The sequence below is a fragment of the Talpa occidentalis genome, unplaced genomic scaffold, assembly GCF_014898055.3.
Source record: "Talpa occidentalis isolate TD23 unplaced genomic scaffold, MPIMG_talOcc4v2.1 talOcc4.2, whole genome shotgun sequence".
Lineage (NCBI taxonomy): Eukaryota > Metazoa > Chordata > Mammalia > Eulipotyphla > Talpidae > Talpa > Talpa occidentalis.
Window position 1 is genome coordinate 148,278,395 of NW_023602073.1, and position 16,839 is coordinate 148,295,233.

The 16,839-nt window shown below is 43.5% G+C and overlaps 1 protein-coding gene across 2 annotated transcripts in view; it reads right to left on the reverse strand.

Annotated features, from left to right (window-relative positions):
• Nucleotides 1–16,839, reverse strand: part of PLEKHG1 (pleckstrin homology and RhoGEF domain containing G1) — a 197,203-nt gene that overhangs the window by 94,961 nt on the left and 85,403 nt on the right. The window contains exon 1 of one of the 2 annotated variants that reach the window (XM_054697957.1): nt 5,758–6,090. The exons of the other annotated variant lie outside the window; for it this stretch is intronic. The gene's annotated coding sequence lies outside the window, so the exon portion shown is untranslated. Of the gene's footprint in view, nt 1–5,757; nt 6,091–16,839 lie in introns of those variants that run through there. 2 annotated transcript variants of the gene reach the window in all.

Below are 16,839 nucleotides of genomic sequence, written 5' to 3' on the forward strand. Positions count from 1 at the left end.
TCCAAGAATCATTTAGGATAAGCGTATTACTTAATAAATATTTGGATGAAGAGACACATACATCTGGAAGACCTGATAGTTCTACTAGACAATTTTGTCATCTTGGGAAAGTCACTAGCCAATGTGTGTTCCAGATTCCTTTTAGATTACTCTGGAGTGAGTGCATTGAAGAACACCTTCCACAATTTGAAATTTAAGATTCCATAGTTTTGGGTGATGTATCCACACAATGACCCTCTTCTAACTCCACACACGTCTCTCTTAAGTCTCCCAGGTAAGCAAAGGATCTTAAATGTGGTGCCATTGATAGTCAGATAGCCATGAACTGATGCAAAAACCAGGAGCAAATGGACTTTGTAACTGCTTTAAATTACCTATAATTTCTTACATGGTAGAACTTGTGCTAGACACCTTAACTCAACCATTATCAACAGAAAGATTATTCCCCACAAAAACTTAACATCATTTGACAGTAGACCAATGTCTAATATCAAGATTATGCTTTTTACTTTTCAGTGATGTCATCTCTGCTTTCTGCATTTGCAATTTCTGCAAAACTGCATTCTGGAAACCTGGTTGTAACACAGACTGTGAGATAACTTGTTTTACTACAGGGGTATATAACTTGGGGTTGCATCCCGACCAAATACCTGCCCTAATGTATTCCTGTAATCACGGTACATAAGAATTGATTTAACAATGTAACTGCAACATTTATGTTCCCATAATATACCAATAATGGAAAGTGTGGCTTGGTTCAAATTATCCAAGAAACTAACTCATGTACTTTAATGCAAGCAATTATGCCGATTAGAACATATTCACTGTGCGGGAGTCCTGGTTGAGCCTCTGTGGAAATCAGGTGAGTAAGACTGGGAGGCTCTTTCTGTCTTCAACCAGGTTCACTTGCTCTGATTGACTGATTTTCAAGAGGACTATCGCAGGAGTAGAGGGAAGGAGGGTGAGGTCTTGTCCTTGTGCTGGTGACAGGACAATTAAGCAGGCAGTGTTTAATCTTTTAATGTGACTTAACCTGTACCCAGAGAGCTGGTGAGGCTTCGTGTGAGCTGAAGATCTCCCTAGAAATTGTGATCTGAGTGTGGGCAGGCAGAATGTGACCAGAAGACCTCTAGTATGTCAATAATTGGCTTAATTTTCTTTGACTTGATAAATCACATTTTGAAAATCAGGGGTATTTCACATAAAAATCTAGATTTTTTTGCTTGGGGAGGGGGTGTCAAAAAGGAAAGAAAGAAACATTGGTTACCATGAATCTTACACCTGCTGAGTCCCTTCACCTTCTTACACCTGCTGAGTCCCTTCACGTCTCCAGAGACCCCACCACCCCCATCAGTCTTACTGCTCTCTTTTTACTAGTTTCTTATCTATTTCTTTCACAAACCTACAGCATTTGAATAAATGTTGGAATTTGTTTAGGGTCTCCATGAAGGAATTAAGAGAAAGGCAGGCTAACTATTGATTCTGTCAAATCAGACACCCAAATACCCCGGAATCATAGTTTTTACATTTCAAAACCCTGAGACAATAGGGCAGACCATATCCTGGGATGAATGACAGGCAGGGCTGGCTGCCCACAGGGGATCCCTGCCACCACAGGCATCCATGAGGGACTCCTTCCTGACACTTGTCTGAAAAACAAGTCAAACTCAACTAGAAATGTCCACAGTTACACACCATTCCCTCATTTCTTAAGATATTACTTTTGATATACCCTTTTACAAATAGGTTAGAAGACTTAGAACTGGAGAGCTTCACCTCATCCAAATGAATAGCTGTAAGATGGGCTTATGAGCAATAAAAAAGGTGAAGTAAGCAGTCCCCCAACTGGGTGGACATTGGTGCATCTGGACACTGAGCATTCAGGGAGACCCCCAGAGGCATTATTTAATCACCCATCTTTTTTCTAGAAAGAGGAGAAACCCCCCGTTGGCATCCATACCACTCATTTCTGTCTGAACCCTGGAGATAAAGTTTCATGCACAGAGGATTTGCAGACGTTACCCACATCTTTCTGAGGAAAAACCTCTGTGATATGTGATCTCTTCCCTCAGGAGGAGGTGGGTGAGGGGCTAGAGAAACAAAACCAACTACTTTTCCCCTAATCCTGAGGTAGACCAAAAGCAGAAAGCTAAAATCTTCCCTGAGGGAAAAAGCTACCCCAGTCTGAGGTGGATCAAGCAAATCTCACCAACTTGTGACTGTGAAGCTGTTTATGTTTCTCTTCACAAGTCTGAAACCTGTTCACAAGGCCACCGGTTTTCAGCTCGACTCCTGGCAGGCCTCTGGCGTGCAGGCCAGGGAGCCTGGGCCACCACTGAGGGCCAGTGCGGAGCAAGGTCGGACACCGGGTTCAGGCCTCTGGGGCCAGTCAGGAGCTGACTTTCTTCTGGGATGTTCTCCAGAAACCCCATGACAAGAATGTGGTAGAGAGAAAGGGATTCTTTTTCTGTTCTACATCGATAAATCCCATTCTGTGATTTTGACAAAAGTGCCTCTAAAGAGCAAAAACATTTATAATTTATGAAAATGATTTTCTGATAGCATAGTTTCAAAATATACTTTGCATTTCATTCTTTTGTAGACATTTAGGAATTTTCCACTACTCCTTTCTTTCTTTTTTTTAAATTTATTTTTGCATATAAGAACTGGGGTGCAGGCCAGAGGTGCGAGGGGTAAGAGGACTCCCCAGAGACAGAGTGGGGAGCAGAACAGGCAGATCTACTGAAATCCACTGCTGAGGGGAGCAGCGGGGAGACAGGAGAGGTCTGCTGTGCCATGTGGGTAGCTCCCTGGCAGGAGATTGAACTCAGGCTGTAGTGGTGACAGCCTGAAACTTAACCCCTGAGCCACCAGGGAAGCTCCCTCCTTCTTTATCTACATGAACATAGTTTTTATTTAGGTGTAGTCACAGTGTGTATATTTATGGTAACTTATTTATTTTCTTGCCACCACTGTCCCTTACACCCGTTGACCTTCTCTCCCTACCCGCCCCCTCCTTAGGGAGTGTATGATAATTTGCAATTGTTTTGCTTTGTTTGTTCAACTGTGATGATTCCTTTGTTTACTCACAAATGAAAACATTCAATATTTGTCTTTGTCTTTCTAAATTGCTTTACCACACATCATCCTCTCAAGTTCTGGAAGGACTTTTGATGCACAGGGTAGCATCCCTCTTCCCCTGCAGCTGAGCAGTATTCCACTGCAGGAGCTCAGCGCAGGTCCTTGACCCGGGCCTCCATCAGCGGCACTGCCATTGCACCCATGTCCTCGCTATCATGACTGATGCTGCCATAGACACTGCGGAGCACATAGTTTTCTGAATTGATAGTTTCATCTTCTGCAGATAGATGCCCAAAGGCGGGACGGTGACAGTGAGAGATTTTAATCTTTTTAGACATTTTAGTTCATAATGGTGCTATAAACCAAATGCTTAATGAGTGAAGTCAGTGAGAGCTGGTTCACATTCTAAGCCAGCATCTTTCCAGGTATGGCCCAACACCTCCTCAGTCACGGCTATGGGCTGACGTGCCCCTCGAGAACGCGGAAGCCCTAACCCCTCGGGTGACAGCGGTGACGGCATTTGGAGACATTTGGGCCTTGAGGGAGGTAATTAAGGTGAAATGAGATTGTAGGGTGGGGCGCTGATCTGATAGGACTGGAGGCCTCCTATGAAGAGAAGATGTCAGGGAGCTTCCCGGGCCGTGACACAGAGCTGTGTCCACGTGAGGATGCAGCCGGAAGAGGCCTTCTGCAGGGCAGGAAGAGACGGCGCCTTGATATGAGGTTACAGCCACCAGAACCATGAGAGAGAAATGTCTGTCGCTCCGGCCGCCCAGCCAGTGTGCCCTGTGATGGCAGCCAGGACTGGCGGAGAGTCACCGTCAGTTGTGGTGTCCACAAGTGCACAGGTGAACTGAGGACGCAAGTCAGGTTCCCTGGGAGGGAATTCGGAATTCGGAATGGGCTTGGTAACTAAGCTCCCTGGTTGCTCAAGGCCGCCCTCAGCCCCCACGCCCTCCCTCAGACTTCTAAGCCCATCACTCAAAGAGAAGCTTTGCAGGGGCCAGTGGGAGAGACTTCAAGGTTCTCCCAGAGAGGAGCAGAAGATCACAACTAGAGCTAGTCAGGAATCAGGCTGGGGCCCAGGGCAAGATACATTCTGTTCATTAGAGCATACATTGCCCGGGTCCGGGCTTCTGCTCGAGGGACAGGAGGGAACTCGAGGCCCAGTGTAGGGAGACAGGGACCCTTTGGGTCAGAAGCCAAAGTTGAAACAAAGGGCGATGTGGTGCCCCAGTTGTTGCCATCTCCAGGCTGGGGGTGGCTGGTTGGGGGCCAGCAGGCTGGTCTTGTGGTCCCCGCCACCTTCTCCTTCACTTCCAAGAATAAAGTAAGATTGATTTTCAGCATCACAACAGGCGAGAAACAGGGTCGGACCATCATACACCAAGGATGCTTTCAACTCTGAAACTCAAAGGCCAACAGAAGATAAATATTTGCTGTAGTTAAACTTGTTTAAAGACTGCTCATGAAATTGCCAGGATTTACTAGAGTGAAGTGTTGGTTAAACCCAAGACTTGAAGTTAATTTAGTTCTCTGTCGGGGGTAATAATACCTCACAAACAAATTCAAAGGCGTAAGAACTTTCAATGATGTAAAAATGTTACATAAATCCTGCAGATTTTAAGAAATCAAGGTGTTAAACACTAATCAATTACCATTTTTTTAACAACACATCCCTCCTTTTTTTTTTTTTTAAGATTTATTTATTTGTTTATACAAGCACTGGGTACAGTCAGAAGCGCGGGAGGGTGAGAGAATTCACCAGAGCCAGAGCGGGGAGCAGAGCAGGCAGAAGGACCGAAGCACACTGCTGAGGGGAGCAGCGGGCGGCAGGAGAGGTCTGCGCGCCATGCGGGACCCTCCTCTGGTGGCCGGGGAGCAGCCGGGAATCGAACCCGCGCTGCAGAGTCTGCGGGCAGCTTCGCAACCCAGCGCTCAACCGCTGCGCCACCGGGGAGGCCCTGAATTACCATTTTAACAACAATATATTCTCTGAGGATTAGACCAGGGTATTACCATTTTTCTTAAAGTGATTCTTATTTATTTCTCCAGCAGAGACCCATAGATATGCCGCAAGAACCTTACCACATTAAGGCAAATTTAACAATAAAGTAGAACAGCTTCTTGATTTATTTTTATAAAATAAGTATCTGGGCCTCCCTGGTGGCACAGGGAGCTCACCTACATGGCACAGCAGGCCTCTCCTGTCTCCCCGCTGCTCCCCTCAGCAGTGTATTTCAGTGGATCTGCCTGTTCTGCTCCCCACTCTGTCTCTGGTGAATCCTCTCACCCCCTACATCTCTGGCCTGTACCAGAGTTCTTGCATGCATAAATAAACCTTTAAAAAATAAAATAACTATTTACTCTTCAAGTAGAATGAACGAGCTCTAATGAATAGAATAAAATTTTTAACTATGAATCAAGTCAAAATCTGAGACACCCCAGTAGGCAACCTGTCTATCCTAACCTGCTTTCGTTTGGGATAAAATCAGGGAAGGCTGCAGGTACTAAAGAAGAATGTGGTTTCCTTACTGTGAGATGGAGCACCTGCGAGTAACTGCCCTTCCCTGCAGGCAGTACCTGCACTGCACCTGAACCAAGTACCTGTTCCTGTACCTTATTCTCATCTGGCAGCCTGCAAAGATGGAGGGAGAGTGCCAAATAGCAACTCACAGGTCTGGGTGAGGTCCTTGGGTTTCTGCAGATGCAATGAGAAAGCCCTGGTTGATGGTGAGAAGCTCCAATGCCTTCTGATGGTGCTTCACACCCAGTGGTGCCCCACACAGTGTGTCCTTTGTGTTTGTGAAGTAACAGCAGAGGTCTGTGTCTCATCTGTTGGAAAAATAGATCTATATTTTGAAAGTATAACAGCTGTTACACTTTTGGAAAATAATGCCAAAGGGTGAATTATGAAGTGAGATACACCTAGTTTCAAGTCTTGGACCTAGGATTGAAGGTATGATCATGAACTTTAACTTCAACCAACCCATTTCTTTCAAGTTGGGGATCCTTTTAGTTTTAGTTTGATTTAAATGATAAATCACTTATAAAACCTGCATTATGTTGCATGGTGCCTAATACACCAGCTATCGATTAGTTTCTTCCCTCTTAAGGACCAACAACTACCAATTGTTTCAAAAAAAACCCAACTCATTTTATTCATTTCTTTCTAGTGACAACATGGAAACAAACGCAGGGCATTATCGCCAGCTGTATACTGGATGATTTAGTACCCAGTTCCTTCCTAAATATTAGTTCCCAAGGCCCCAATATGCCTTCCTACTAATACAAATTTTTCAAAAGTTATTTCTTTAACAGGTATCTGGGGGCATTTTTATGATATGGCTCAGATACAGGAAATAAAGTTCTGCAAGCTATAACTCCTACCCTCAAAATCCAGAATATTTTTAGGGGGAGAGAGAAAGGTCTGCTGATACCTAATGTGCCAGGTGTTATTTACATATTTTTTTAAAAAGATTTATTTTATTTTATGCATACAAGAGCTGAGGCACAGGCTAGAGGTGTGGGGGGTGAGCGGATTCACCAGAGACAGAGTGGGGAGCAGAATGGGCAGATCGACTGAAATACACTGTTGAGGGGAGCAGCGGGCAAGTCAGGAGAGGTCTGCTGTGCCATGTGGGTTGCTCCCCGGCCAGCAGCTGGATCGAACTCATGATGCAGAGGCTGCAGACAGCTTCATAGGTTGTGTCTTAACCCTTGCGCCACCAGGGAGGCCCCGTTATTGACATACTTTGGATGAACTCCTCACCACCCCTAGGACACAAGTGCTCTTATCTCCATTTTATGGATGAAGAACCCAATAAACAGGAAAATTCAGTAGTCTGTGTGGGGGTCAATGCAAATAAGTAGAGATATCAGGATTTGAACCAAGATAGATGATTTCAGACCCTGTCTTCTTAATCACATCACATAATTGCTAGATTTGTAAATCTGCACCACAGAGAGGTTGGGGTATGTGTCTTGGGGTTTAGAAACACTTGTCCATCAACCTTCCATTTTATAGAATAAGAAACTGGAGACTGGAAAAGAGGACCCTGAAGGCACACTAGCCCAGTGGTCCCCAAACATTAGTAGGCATCCAAATCCTCTAGAAAGCCTGACACAGAGACGGCTGGCTCCTACCTCCAGGCTGATTCTGTGGGCCTGAAGCAGGGCTGAGATTTTCCAGCAAGTCCTCAGATGTTGCTGGTGCTGCTTCTCCTTGGAACACATTTTAAGGATCGGTGACCTAGTCAGTCAGTGGCTGAGCTGCCGAGAGGCTTCTGCTCTTCCCACTTTGCATCTGGAAGCTTCTCCCAGGCACGTGGTGCCATGATTCACTAGAATATTGGTACATCATTACGACCTTCTCCAGCTCCCAACACATAACCATCCCAAACAAGCCAAATTTGTACACTGCGGAGGGCAGTATTAATCTCACGAGCTAGTCCCAAACTTGGGATCTAGCATTTGGCTCTTTCAATGCTAACCCTAGCAGGAGTTAACCGAAATAGCAGGGGTCCCTGAGTAATTGCCAGGATGTCTTTCCAGAAGTGAGGGATGATCAGACAATTTCAAAGTTTTCTTTTGTTTACATTATAATTCAAAAGGAATTTTTTTGTTTGTTTGTTTATTCGCTTAGCCAAAGGGGTCCATTGCTTTTCATTAAGATCCCAGTGGAGTAAAATATTTTCAAAATAGGGACATTAATTATTGTTTAAACTTGCCATGTTAAAACTGCTCAGTTTTCAAGCCGTCACAGGGTGTTCTGAGCTTAAGGGATTTGGAGAGTGTAGGGTATGACTGAGCTAGGCACATCCTCAGCACTCGAGGGCGTCAGCTCACTCTCAGCCTTATTGCTCCTATTATTTGCGAGAGCCCGGGAGCTGGCCCCTTCGCTTGGGCAAGCAGGTAGCATCAAATGCAATGGTCCAAGCAGACACATGTCAGAATCAAGACTCCCTTCCCCATTAGCAAGGGGATTTAGAGGCAATGACAGTCAAGAAGCATAGAGGACGCGCCTACATTTACAAGGCAATTTGTCTGTTACCCCGGAAACCTCACAGGACTTAATCCCTAGTAGTTACTTAACATTGAGCCAAGAATCTCCTTGGAAAAACTGCCAGTCACTGCAGACTCAGGTAAGAGTCCTACAGTTCAGATATTTTTATTAAAATTTTTATTTTGAAATAAGAATAAACCCATAAGAAGTTTATGTATGTTTATATCTGATATAATACGTAAGTTCTCCTATGGATATATACACACAGACATATATGCATTTCCCTATGGAGATAGATATGCACACACACATCTATATGCACATACCCACATCTATATGCACACACACATCTATATGCACACACACACACATACACACACACACACACACACACACACTGGCCCTTTAACAACACAGGTTGGAATTGCCTGGGTCCACTCCTAAGAGGACTTTTTCCAGTTCCACATTCACAGATTCAACCAACTTGATTTCCATTGATTGAATCCAGGGATGGGGAAGCCCATGAATATCGAGGGCTGGTGAGCTGTACCAGGATCGCCAATGCCTGGGGGTCGGTGTCCCTGCACTGCAGGTCCCTGACCCGTTCAAGGTCAAGTGCATATTGATATGTTGCAATATAGACACAAAGAAACCTCCGGTATCCTTCACTCAGTCTCCCCAAGGGTGACATCTTGCATAACTTCAGTACAGTAAGGAAACCAGCACTTTGACATGGCCCAGTCCACAGAGACATTCGCATTTCACTGGCTTTAAAGATGGTTTCATTTCGGTCGTAAAAGGCATATAACCAGAGCAGAAACAAAGAGCAGATGTAAAGGCGATGAACATGGTCATGGTCATCTGATGCTATTTCTGTTGTAACTATGGGAAAAAAATGAATGCTGAGCACATACATTGTATACATAAGACTCTTCCTGAAAAAGGAACTAAAATTTTTTTTTTCCAGAAATTGAGCTTAACAATTATTATCAAATTAACCTGTTTCCAGGTCATCTGTAGGTATGGGCAGGTGTTTATTTCTGAAGTCACTTAGGTGCTTTTAAAGTGAGAGGAGACCCCAAGATTTGATATATACAGAGCCTAACCCTCCTCCAACACACACACACACACACACACACACTATCTATATCTATCTATATATATATATATATATATATATAGATAGATAGATAGATAGATAGATAGATAGATAGATATAAAATTGTCATGAAAGAAGAAACAAGAAGCTTGAAAACTTTCTATATAGCCTGGCCTGGAGTGGTGCATAGGAGGATTTTGTTATTATTCTCCCAGTGGTATTTAGATACCTCATTACTATATTCATTATAAATTGGTCTTATCAACTCATTAAAGGTTCTCCAAATATTCTTTTTTCAGCATACTTTGTTTTCATATATATATATAAAACATATATATATATGAAACGTATATATATATAGGAAACAATAAAATTGCCTCTTCAATAGGCTCGGCTGGATAAGAGTTTAACTCTAACTCATTTTACAATACATAGTCAAGAGAGGGAGTCAAACCACTATTATACCAACAACTGACTAACAAGTATTTTTCAAAATTGATAGAAAACAAAGTAGTTCTCACATGATCTATTGGTCTGATGCACTCACCACCTTACATAAAACAAACAACTCTTTAATCCCATATTAAAAAAATAAAATCCTATCAGTAAAACAAAAGGTCTTCGGAAGCGCATAAAAAGCAGGTTCTTGAGGTCTCTCTGGAGGACTAGAACTACTTTCCTAGGCAGGTAACGACATGGTGACATTTTCATTCTTCACCATAAGAAAGCTGTTCTGGTGTCAGGACACTAGGCAGAGCATCTCCCTTCTGCACCGCGGGGGGCTGTCTGTGTCCATCTCCCACCCCTGAATGCGGCCAGAGCAAACACATATTTCAGTAGGTGGAGATGCCAAACTCCCCTCCACTTGTACACAAAGAGCTGGCACCCCCCGCTGGGCTCATCTGAATTCTGAATAACTAAGCTCAGGGCTCCCTGCTTTCCTGGCCAGCCCTAGGCAAGATTCTGAAATAGGAGAAGCTTGTCCTGGACCACACTGCTACCACCTCCCCAGTCCCCCAAACCCCTTCTCTCTTCCTGTTCTGTGTCCTTAAATCGCCCTGCCCCCCAGGACTGTCTCCTTCACGGTCCTAGGCCTGGCCATAAAGATTCTGCAGACACTGAAAGAGAGAGTGAGCACAGGGCACACACCCCGGGGAGCTTGGGCCTGAACCCCAATCCAGTGGCCCCTCCATTGCCTTCAACATGTCAAATTGTTCTCCAGACCTAAGGAATTGAAAATTTACTATTTTATCCATTTTTTAAGCTCAAGAATTTACCAATTGTTTGTCATGGTCCTTACTCTTTCAGAATCTGACCTTCACATACATATATTCTGTTTCAGCTCCTTGAGAAATTTAAAAATGTTTACATGTATTCTTATTTTTAATATGATTTCCAACCAATCTTTAACAAAATGTAGCACAGTGAATATAAATACACATTACATATATATTTGTATGATATATTCATATCTACATATGTGCATGTTATAATGACAGATATTCTGGTAGATTTTAATTACACATATGCATATCTACATATATATGTATAGTTATACACGTGTTATTAAAAACCACTGAAATAATCAAAACCAAGGAATTTTTCCATTGGTCATATAATTGTTTCATATTTTCTTGGTTATTAAAAAGTAACTTAATGATCTGAATTACAACCAAGTCTTCTATTTACCAGATAACATTAAAACCTCTATTAAAAAAACTCTATAAAAGCATTCAAATTTGGTTTCTAAAACCACCACCATCCCACCACCAGCAGTCTGTCTCATGCACATGACAGATACTTTTAAAGAATCCTTACCACAAGTGCTTTCTCCTCTGCACAAATGATTTCTCATAACTCTGAACTGAAAAAGTTTTGTAAAATTATCCTCCCGGATCAGTGACACGGTTTTTCAAATAGTGGTGGGCTTAAGATTCCTTTGCCTAGAGATATTTGGCAATGAAGATGCTGTAGTTCAGAAACATCCCCATAAGCTGAGATCCATGGGGTGAAGATAAAACAGATGGAACTGCATTAAGACACCCCAAGAAATGCATGCACACACGTGTGTGTGCATGTGTGTGTGTAACTAGATAGCGCAACTGTTTAATGCAAGACTAACAAGTCTCTAAAGTCACCCACTGATTTCAAATTAAAACTGCAGATTTTATTCCAGAGCTGGCAGCCTCCCTTCAATGCTGGCCTGAAAGGGAGCTGGGGGTTTCGGGGAGAGGGAAAGTCATCACCTGAGAGCAGTTCCGGCCTCTTGCCTGTGGCACTAACAGAGTCTCTTGGTTTTAGTACAAAACCCATGGCCAGACTTCCCAAGACTCCCAACTTTAGACATCAGAGAAGCCATTTCAAGGATATATGGGGACTTTTACAAATATTTATGTAGGGAAGATTGAAAATATTCTCTGTATCTGAATTCGTCCTCATCATAATCTTGATATATAGCCAGGGCTTTGGACCCTACTTTAGGCTGAAGACCAGTGTGCTGTATGCTCTGCGTGACTTAGATGAAGTGTCCCCCAAGTTCCCTTGACTGTTAGTGAACGTGGTCAAGAAAATGACAAATGAACACTTTTTTAAGGTGAAAGTTCTAAATTTGAATTATGTTAATGCCTCGTGCCCATTTTCTTCTTGACTAAAATGACTGCAATAAACACAGTTGGTCCCACTCCATCCAAGGAGGGCACATCTTGTTTCAAGAAAAAGTCAACCACCAGAAGCAGCTCCTCATAGGCATCTTGGAAGGAAACCTCAGCAAAACTCAGGAGCCTCAGTTTGGGAAGGACTGATACAGCACCTGCTGCGCCTGGCTCCTTCAGTTTGTACGTGAAGACTGTTATCCCTATTTCAAAGACGGGCAGTTCGAGACTTAGCAAGCTACGTAACATGCCCCAAACCACACAGCTGCTTAGCAAAACAGCCAGATTTTATCCAGATCTGTTTACTCTGGGGTCAGTGTTCTTCATCACTGCCTGTGCTCTAAATTTCAAGGGGAAGGAAATTAGCAGTTTTCTCTGTAAGGGAGAAGCCCTACCTGCCATCTAGGGTCCTAGTCTGTAAAACAAAGATATTTTACTAGTGAATTCTTTTTTTTAAAAAAAAAATTATTTTATTTTTTTATGCATGCAAGAACTGGGGTGTAGGCCAGAGGTGTGGTGTGGGGGTGAGAGGACTCACCAGAGACAGAGTGAGGAGCGGAAGAGCCAGATCTACTGAAATCCACTGCTGAGGGGAGCAGCGGGGAGATAGGAGAGGTCTGCTGTGCCATGTGGCTCAGCTCCCTGGCTGGGGATCAAGCTCATAGAACTCATGCCACCATTGGCTGGCGATAGCTTCATAGTGCTGAGCCTTTAACCCCTGTGCCACCAGGGAGGCCCTGCTAGTAAATTCTTAACACGCTCCATGTCCTTGTCTCAAACTAAGACCAATGAAAGGCAACTCAGTATCTAAAAACCAAAGGGCAATGTGCTATGTTTGCAGCTTTTAAGAAGTTTTTAAAAATGATCAGTTATGAAGAATTATATTTGGTCAAAATATCAAGGTAAATTCAAGGTCAAGAAGCATAAAGCGTTGAGCAACTTCTTTTAAGGAAAATGCAAACCAGGGTTGAGTTGCAAGTAGGACAAATATTGTTCTTTGGAATGGAAACTTGTTTCTGAATCTCACCATGGAGCAAAAGGCTTATAAACTTTCAAAAAAAATAAGGTTCACATGGAAACAAAAACACAATAGGAACTTCACAATGGAGACCAACTGAGATTAAGGGTCCTCCCACGTCTTTTAAGAGCTATCATTGGCTATTAAAATATCAATGCAGGAATAACAAAACACCAATAATTCTAGTATTCCAGGGGAAATGCTATGCTGAAGTTTTAAACTTTTGTTTATAAAAAGGTATTAGGGTAGGAGATAAGGGATGACTAAGAAGGAAAAGGCTGCTTCTAGGAATTCTCGGGATTTACTTACCATGAAGACCACATAGGAGCAACTGATAGAAATTACTGGCACTTGTAGAGCAAGTTCTAGGACTTGCTTTGAACTTAAAAACAATCATTAAATTCATTCTCACAATAAGTCTACAAGGCAGGTATCACCGTCATGCCTATATTGCAAAAGGAGGCACTGAGATGAAATAACTGTCCATCAAACAACAAGAAAGGGGTAAAACTGGTCTTGAACCAGACATTCCAGCTCTGGGTCTGGGGCCGAACCTTTTACTCCCTCATCTATAATAATTCCCCATGGCAGGGGTCCCCATGCAGGGGCAAGGACTATCCCCACAAAACTGAACTAACAGTGGCTTGAAAACAGGAATTTCTGCTGTGTCTCTTTGGCAAAGGCCTTTATAAATGAGGCTTAAAATGTCTCTCTCTGAATGGTTAACGGTCCAGATAGAGTCAGACTCAGGCAAACCACGAGGAACAGGTAAAACTGAAGATGAGCAAGGCAATCCCTGCATGCCAAGCAGTCCCCATTTTTGGGCAGGGGACCATGACACACAAACTCCCAGGGGGCACAGCTTCCATTTGCTGGAGGTGTTATTTGCCTCTTTAACCATTTTGCCTGCTTCCTAAGCTGGTCACAAGCCCCCTGAGATCCTGATCCGGATCCCTCGCGGCTCTGTGTCTCCCCCTCCCTCCCCCATGTCTTTGGGTGAAGTCAGTGCTTTGTGGATATCGCTGTGTGATTCCCACACGCTGTGGGCGTCTTCCCACAGAGCCAGCCCGCGCCGGCTCTCCATGGAAGCTCCATGGAAGCGATGCGTGTAGAAGTGCCTTGCAAGGGGTGAAGCAGCCAAGAGCTAGAGAACAAATCCCGGTGGCTGGAGAGAGATGGAGCTCATGGGGAGTGGCTGGTCTGAACCAAGGGACTGCGCTGGAGTGTGACCAAGGAGAGGGTGGGTCCGGAGGCTGAACCTTAGAGTGTATCCCGGGGAATCAGAGACTCTTCCGTAGTCAGCTTGGATCATTGACTGATGACACACTGGAGGAAGGAATCTGCCAAGGGTTTTGTTTGCTGACATGAGAGCTTCCAAGTCCCAGAGTTAGAATGATCAAAGGGAGAGAAGCCAAGAGCCGAGAAGCAATTTCCAGAAAGGGAGGGGATGGTGATTAAGTCACGCATTTTAGCTTAGTTTTTTTTGTGAACACGCTGAATGGCAGGCCACCACTCTACACATTCAACATCCCCACACGGTGCTCACAAAGGAAGAAGTAGAAAGTCTTACCCAGAGACCGCAAACCACACACGTTCATCTCTGCTCCTCAGTCCAGTGAGCTCTAGGGAGGCTTCTCCAGGTTTCCACCACTCCCTTTCCAGCAGGACTAGCCTCGCATCCTGAGCCCAGAGTGAGGAAATGTAACCGAGCAGCGAAGGCCACGTGCATTGGGACACAGGACCAACAGCAGGGGTTGGAGCTCGAAATCCTTTGGATTAAATCTGGCTCCAAAATCATTACTTACATTACTGGGGTAAGTGGCTGAACCACTTTGAGTCTCAATTGCTTCTTGTGTAAAATGGGGACAATTTAGCATGTTGCTGAGAGGACTGGTTGAGATAAGGTACAGAAAGCATTTAGCTGAAATCAGGTACACAGACACCAGAATTTGTGTTTTCTTGGGTCCTGTGCGCCTCTGCTCAGCATCTATAAATTGTGGGGCCAAACTAATAACCAATATTGTTCACATCTCCCCTGTCATCCAGAGTACATGCTCTGAACCACCTCTGAGACAACTATCAACACAAAAGTGGAATTCCCCCTGCCCTGCTCAGCCCAGGGCCCGGGACCACACAGTTAGGCCCAGCGCTGTGCCCATGGTCTGGTGGAATTATTCAAATGAGCCAGTTCTGGGTTGTTTACGCTGCCCTGCAGAGCCTGATTTCCATTGAGCATTTACTTAATTCTGTCCATTTGTTTAATGTGCTGCATTTCTTACATTTGCTTCTTCTAGATCACAATTTTATGAGGCCAAGGATAAGATTAATTAATTCTTTTATCTTTCAAGCATGCCCACTAGTCTTACATATAACAGGTGCTCGTTAAAAGTACTTATTACATCACAAGCCCTATGATTAATCTAATTAAAATAAGGAGTTCTTGTCAAATGGTAATTATATAGCTAATTATGGGGGGCTATGGAAAAGGGTTATATAGCTGATTTAAACTAAATAAACTTAATATACATCAGAGTATGAGTTTATTAAATTCCATCAGAAAACAGTGACAGGTATAGCAAAGTGCTTTAAAGTATTACTGTCACATTTAGTCATTACCATTAATTATCAATAGAGTTACTCTTATTTTTGGTTTACAAATATAGAAAATATTCATTTATAAACAAACAACACACCAATCTGTGAAGTATAGTCCCTCAGTGTTCATTTAACCTATGCCTGAAATTGCTAGGCCATCTGTGGGGAAAGGTTAAAAGTCCCACTTGGAGTTTATAGGAGTATAACCAGGTTACTTCAAACCACTCCTAGTTGTAAAGAAGGAAATGGGCCATGCCCTGGCTGGCACCCAGACCCACCCTTGGTCCCTGTTCCATCCGTCTAATTTGAAACTGAGTGAGGAAATCAGGTTTGGGTAGAATGAAGTTATAGTCTCTTTAATGGCCACTGAAACTTTTCCCAGCCCTCAATAAATATTAGGGGATTAGCTCACTTTATCATCTGACTTTCCTCCCAGCATAATTGTTGAAAAAGAAAGTTGGTTGAGATTTATTTACAGCCCCCTCTTCTCACGAGGTGGGTGGTTGGGCTTGGGAAGGAATGAGAACCATTCCATTGATACAAGGAGACACTGTTCCCCAGCTGACACAATGAAGGAAATGGTGGTTTAGAAAGAATCTTAAAAATTACTCAAAGATGATTATAGGCTGTCACTGAGAAATGAGGAAGGAAGGGCTTTCATTTCGACTACAGGGTGTACAGCTCTACAGTCAGAAATTATTATTTTATATTTGGGCCAGTGGTAGTCTGTATGCCTTTGAAATGTAAAAAAAAAAATAATAATTTAAGTACCTGTTATAATTTACAAAGCATCAAGATAAATTACACAGGCCTTATATGAAGCCAGGTTCCTTACTTTATAACATCTTGCATTTCATGTTTCTGAAGTCACGACTCTCCAATGGTCATTGAATGTCCACTCTATATAAGACACTGGGCATGGTGAATATAGTGGTATCGATGCAGGGAACTCTAACTGGGCTCATCATCGAGGTAAGGAGGTAGGACCCAGGGAAAACAAACAGTGCACACTGTATATACTAAGCTACAAATGCATGACACAGCAACACACCTGTCATGTGTGCATGGGAGGGCGAGCTCCTTGAGCTGGAAGAGGATTCATGGAAGGACAGAATTTCTCAAATATGCACTAAAATGAATATGACTTTGCTTGGCAAAGTAAATAACTTAGTTGCAATTTGGAAAATTCAAATATTTGGGCCTCTTTGGTGGCACAGGGGGTTAAGCACAGCACTGTGAAGCTAACCCACAGCCACTGCAGCACGAGTTTGATCCTCGGCCGGCCAGAGAGCTACCCACATGGCGCAGCAGACCTCTCCTGTCTCGCCCGCTGCTCCCCTTAGCAGTGTATTTCAGTACATCTGCCTGTTGTGCTCCCCATTCTGTCTCT